Source organism: Typopeltis vanoorti, chromosome 2 (genome assembly GCF_054136105.1).
Source record: "Typopeltis vanoorti isolate ZY-2024b chromosome 2, IOZ_Tvanoo_1.0, whole genome shotgun sequence".
Classification (NCBI taxonomy): domain Eukaryota; kingdom Metazoa; phylum Arthropoda; class Arachnida; order Uropygi; family Thelyphonidae; genus Typopeltis; species Typopeltis vanoorti.
Window position 1 is genome coordinate 153,799,015 of NC_143550.1, and position 6,245 is coordinate 153,805,259.

General features: G+C 33.8%; 1 pseudogene; it reads right to left on the minus strand.

Annotated features, from left to right (window-relative positions):
* Positions 1–780: 780 nt before the first annotated feature.
* On the minus strand, positions 781–929 carry LOC150109543 (U2 spliceosomal RNA; annotated as a pseudogene).
* Positions 930–6,245: the final 5,316 nt, after the last annotated feature.

Here is a 6,245-nt window from a genome sequence, read left to right on the forward strand (position 1 = left end):
GATTCTATTCAACCCCTGTCCAACAAGCGCGATGTTTCAGCACTATGTCTGTTCTACGACTCTACTTTCACGGTCGCTGCTCCAGTGAATTGACAACTATCATTCTTTAACTTGCAGTTGTACCTGTTAATACAAGAGCAGTAGCTGCCTCTGATCTGATTTTCCTTTTCAGTCGTTTCCGAGGCATTGCCCACAAAGTATTCCTGGGGAGATTTTTCTGGGCTCGGGACCGGCATATGGCTGGGACGTATTCATGACTATAATCCATGTGTGTTCACGGGGCAGGTTTGCCTGTTCTGGAGACGAAAAACCCGAGTTTCCGGGTGAAGAAAACCCCCGTATGAGACCGGCTAACTCACCTTTCGTCGAAAGAGACCAGAGAAAGATTACTCACGTCATGGACAGGAATTGAACCCAGGTCTTTCCGACCAAAGGGATTCGTCTATACCGACTGAGCTACGGAGGCTCTAGTACCTGCCGCCTAGAATCCCTTTACTGTGTAATTGCAAACACACCAAACCTGCTTCTATTCTTCCTCGTTTATTCAATCCACCTCTGTCCTCTGGAGCAGCCTTCCCTCATGAAGTATCCCCAAACAACTTGCAATTCTTGGAAAAAAAAAAATGAATAAACATCTATCTCAGCCTTCACCTCCATCCCACCCACGTCACTGATGTGCATATGCTTATAGGTCCCTCGACTTCTCGTGTGTGGGATTAAAAAAAAAAAAAATTACTGATCGAGATCTTAGCCAAAAGGTTTGAGTACTGATATCCTTGGGAGGAATGAGCCGCCCCTAAAAGTAGTGCAATCTTAGGGTATCTCTTAATAAAGGTAGAGAAAGCTCCACTTTCTCTATAAAAATCATTTTAATATTAAGTTGATAAACACATCTACTACTTTGGTCTTAGCCAAAGCGGAGAAGTGAAAATTAGAATATCTGTTCTTATCAGCTTAATATCTGCTACGGGGCCTAAGATATTAAATTGAATTTTGCATGGCGGCAAAGTGCTTGGCGTTGCTCCACCTTTGCCACGCGTGCCTGGTATTGTAGGGCACAGCTCACTCCCCTAGGGAAGAAATGTATTAAACCGAAACCAGTTTCACAAAACAATTACGCACCCTTATTGCATACAATAAAATAAAAAGTTAAAATATCAAACATGATTTTATTAATATTTAAAGACAATCGAAAAAAAATTCTAAATCAATAATACAAAAACAGAAATTGGTAAATGTTTTTATTTAATGTTACGGATATACTTGCCATAAAACATGAAAGGATTCATTTTTATTCACATGAATAAGCAGATTTTTGCTCACTACAGATGACTGGAATAAAAATGTCCCTGTATAGCGATAAACATTCCCTCCCTAACAGACGCCATTCTGCAGATTCCAGGAAAACAAGTAGATTTATTGTATCACTAAATATAGTACGGAGACAATTAAGAGTCTAGGTACAATTAGAACGTAAATTGGAGATGGCATGAAAACGACTCTACATAAAGAAAAACAACTTTCTCTTTCCCACAGACACTATAACTGCATACAGACAAGGAAAACAAAGATTTATTGTAGCAAAGATTTATATTATTTATATATATTTATATTTTATATATATAAAAAATTTTAAATTATATATATATTTTAAAGGAATCTGAATTTGTTCAACAGTAAAGAAATAATATTTTAAAAAGTATGTGTAAATAATCACACCATTTTATCTTTAATTTAAGAGAAGTATATGTAAAATAGACATCTGATCACAAGTCCAAATAAAATTTTATTTTCACATACATGATTCACAGAATATTCATATAAATAAAGATTTCACAGTGTCTGGATTTTAGAGATTGTTTAATTTTATGTATGTGTGATAGCTAAATGAAAAAAAAAAATATATTTATTTATTTTATTAAGAAACAAAATTATCTCAATTTTTTAGCAAACAGGCCTATTTGATTTAGTAATTTCGTCCTCAATAATCGGAAATGATTCCTTATTTGTTTCCACACACAAGCACGTACCGTGATCGATAGAATCCAACAGCATGCTGACTTTTTCGAGATTACATCGTATATGGTGGATTATCAAACTTTGGTCGACACTTACGAACATGAGATTTAAAGTGATTCTTCCAAATGACAACTTTTCCACAAGAGTCACAACGAAATCCGTTATTTACATGCATTCCCGTGAAATGTTGTTTCAGATGACGTTTTCCTTTGAACCCTTTACCGCAAACATTGCAGAAATAACGATTGACTTGTTCGTGCACTTCAAAATGTCTCCTTAGAACAATCCGTTCTCGGAATTGACGTCCACAGATATGACAGCTGTAACCTTCTGAATAACCTACGAGACGAAAAAGTTAAATTAGTGGCAATCAAACTGTGTTCATTTATTTCGTAAACAATATACAGTTATTTAGCAATGCTATCATAGTGTTGTTCGGGATGTCGCCAAGTTTTTTTGTGGGGGGAGAAGAGATAGAGGAATAAAATGACGATGCACATACTTTATTTAAATGATTTTATTTTACAAAACTTGAGGGAAAATAGTAATTTAATCATACATAGAGCTTGTTGAGAGACAAGATTTGCAGATTTTTCTTTGTAGCAATTACAATTTTTTTCCCCTTCCCATTCTTCATATAGTAATCTAATTTCCGATGTCAAACACTTTCTGAAATCAACTTCAGCTGTTTCAAAAAAAAAAAAAAAAAAAAAAAAAAAAAAAAAAAAAAAAACGTTTTGTTGTTTAAAACGTCGTCACTGCATATTATAGGGCACTACAATGAATCAAGAATCAAGACTTCCTGTCACTGTCATAATATCGTCTACAATAACAACCAAATCCTTTAAATTATGATAAGAAGTTATCCCCAATATGGTGGTCTTAGTTTCTCTTGTTTAGGATTGAAGCCCTCGATTCAAAGGCAAAAACATTCCTAACACTTAAATCTGTACAACTACTTGTGGTTCTTATTAGTTTTTTTGCAATCACCCCTTTACCTGCAGTCGCTTTTGTATGACCTATAAGCTTCACTCCAATTCATTCTTTTCTTTATTCTTTCGAGAATAATCTGAATCATTTTACACAATCCTACTTGAAGAAAATTCGATTTTTGAAAATCCAAGCGGGCAATCCAGAAAAATGAAATCATGTAAATGAATTTAAAGCAAATTAAAAGCCTTAATTTTTTATTGAAATATTTAAGTTAAAGGCACACACACACACAAATTTTTGGTTATATTTATATGACCGCTATTCAAGGAAAGTATTCGCAGTGCATGAGTATTTATTCAAATTAACACAACATAACATTATATAATACAGAAAGTATACAAGTCATTACACAATACAGTCCTCGGTCTCCGCAGTTCTGAATAGACTTGATTTTTCCCTCTTTTTTTTTTTTTTTTTTTAATCGGCTAGTAGATACTGCTACCATCACTTGACTGCTGGACAAACTATCACATTTTAAAGTACTTTTGCGAAGCCTAAGCGAGATGCTTAACTCGATAATTCGACAGAAACAAGATCTGTACTAGAAAAACTCAAACTGTAATAACAAGCCTGAGTCCCCCCCCCCCTTCCGTACAGTTATAGGCACGAGCACCGCAATGCAACACCTTGCGACAGAAGTTCTCGGTAAAACAGTTTTATCGTATTTTCCTTAATGATGATTTAATGCTACGATTTAAGGTCACACATCTCAATCTCGTTGATACGAGATTGGGTGTGATCACGATTTTCTTGATAGTGGACGTCATATGTTTTCATTTCCAATTCTGCCGTCTGCTGTCTGGTTCTCTGACTGACTGCCTATCGATTAAAGTTAAAGCTAAGAGTGCCGTGTTTAATGTAACTCCTATCCACAAAAGATTGTAAACCTATAGTATATCAGCACCATAGGTGATCTAAAGAATTTTTTAATTATTTGTTAATTTTTTTTATTTTCTAAATAGTTTTATTTATTTATTTTTATATTAGGTTCTGTTCTATTATAGTTTATTTCGTATTAGGTTGTTAATCGTGTTCAAGAGAGCGGAGAACGAAATCTAAATGAAACTTAAGATTATCCAGTACAATTCAAGTGAAATCATAAGATCAATGAATAAATCCAGTCTTTTTGCTTTTACGCAAAACGTAATGATAGCAGGTCTTCGATCTTGCAACCACGTGTGTTTAGGAACGTGTCTTTGTACATTGTTGCAATATACTTTCAGATATGTTTTTCTTTTTTTTTTTTACCTTATCCGTAGTTTCAACGTCTCCATCTGAGATACTCTTGCAGGTCCGTCTGGTTCCTACTGTTATCCCTCCTGTCTGGTTCGCGCGAACGGCTAGAAAATTCACTCTGCAACCAACAGACTGCGGGTTCGAATCCCGCTGTAGATTCGAATTTAAAAATTATAAAAATTAATAAAACCAGAAAAAAAAATCCTTAGCCCATTTATGCTACTAATGTCCTATAAAGTTACAATCTTTCGTGGGTAGGAGTCAAAAAGTTTCCTCAGGTCACACAACATTTTCATTCTCTCTCTCTCTCTCTCTCTCTCTCTCTCTCCCACCTACGAAAGGCTATACTGCCTTCCGGAAAACAGTTTTATAGCTTAAACATCCATAGAAAGCAATAGATGTTCAAGCAAAAGTAATTACTTGAGACTCTCTAAGATCAATGTTCTTTAGTGCGTTCAGTTATTAGATATGCAGTTACCAGAATTAAAAATGAAAATCAGATCGAAAAACATTCTCCCTCCCCAGTTTACCAAAATTTTTTTGCACTTTTATGAGCAGCTTAATAAAAGAAGAAAAGAGTAGTTTTTGCAACACGTATTTTTTGGTGTATTTTGCGATGATCTGTAAGATATCATAATAATTCTTATCTGCACATATAATATAACCATAAGCAAACAAACCAGACTAAAAGTATATAATACATTAGCCCCACCAGTCCTATTGTATGAAAGTGAAATTGATCACAAAAGAAATGATGAAATTATGAAAGAATTAAACCAAGAACCAGTAATAGAAAAAAATTAAAAAATATAAACATAAATGGATGGAACACGTTCAAAGAATGAAGATAGAAAGATTACCAAAATAAGTCTTAAATTACAAACCATTAGGAAAAAGAAAATCAAGACACTGTGACGTGGAATGGAATGATTAACATTAATCATTCCATTCCACATCACATAATATAATCAAACCATTTGATTATATTTTCAGCAAACAAACATTTTGCACTTGATAATTTTTTTTTTTAGTTTCATTATTTTTTCTTCATTATTTTCGAACTTTATAAATTTTGAGCATATGGTAAAATTGGACGATCCGAAAATGTTACACTGTTACAACGATTATTCTGGCGTGTATAATTTCCCCTTTATTTATTTATTTTTATTACATATTTACATGCTTTCAGACATTTCTTCCGCCATATCGATGCAAAGCGTAACACTTATCAACTAGAACTAGCAAATCCACTCTCATTGTGCCTCAAACCGTTGACGCCTACCGGTAGTTTTATAAAAGACGATTTAATTATTATTTGTTTTTTTTGTAAAATAATCATGACGTACAGTGCAATCCAAAAGAAACTTATCCTATGAACGGAATGCAATAACCGATAGAGTAATGCAGTGTTATTGGAGGGTATTTAAAATACAATAATCTGTACGAAGAATTTTTCATATTGGATTTCAAGAATTTTGAAAAAGTTCAAAATTGTCTAGGAAAGTTATTAAAATAAAAAAATAAAATAAAATAAAAAATATCAGCAATATCATAAAAGAAATATGAAATTTTAATATTATGAAATGGAGCGAATTCGGTTCAACACTTACTGAGGATGTACTGGATGGAAATAATTAGTGAAAATTGTAAATCCGGAAAAACTGCATGTCATGCTGTTATCAGGTTTTAACTAAATTTAAGTTGCACGTATTAGCATACAAGGCGCATTTTAGCATATAAATATGTATTAACTTTGTTTTCAATCCATGTTACATGAGAGATCTCTCTTGAGACGAAATATTTCAAGTAGTCATAAGAATGTGAGTTTTGTAATAGCATTCCTTATAATGGCATTATTCACAATCATAACCAATGAACCAAGGGCCGTTTTAAGATGCATTTCTCAGAATGTGTAGTATCTATCCTATCCTATCCCTCTCGTCCATCCTAGGACGGGTTGAGTCCCCTCCTAATGAGGGATTACTGGCGTATCAATG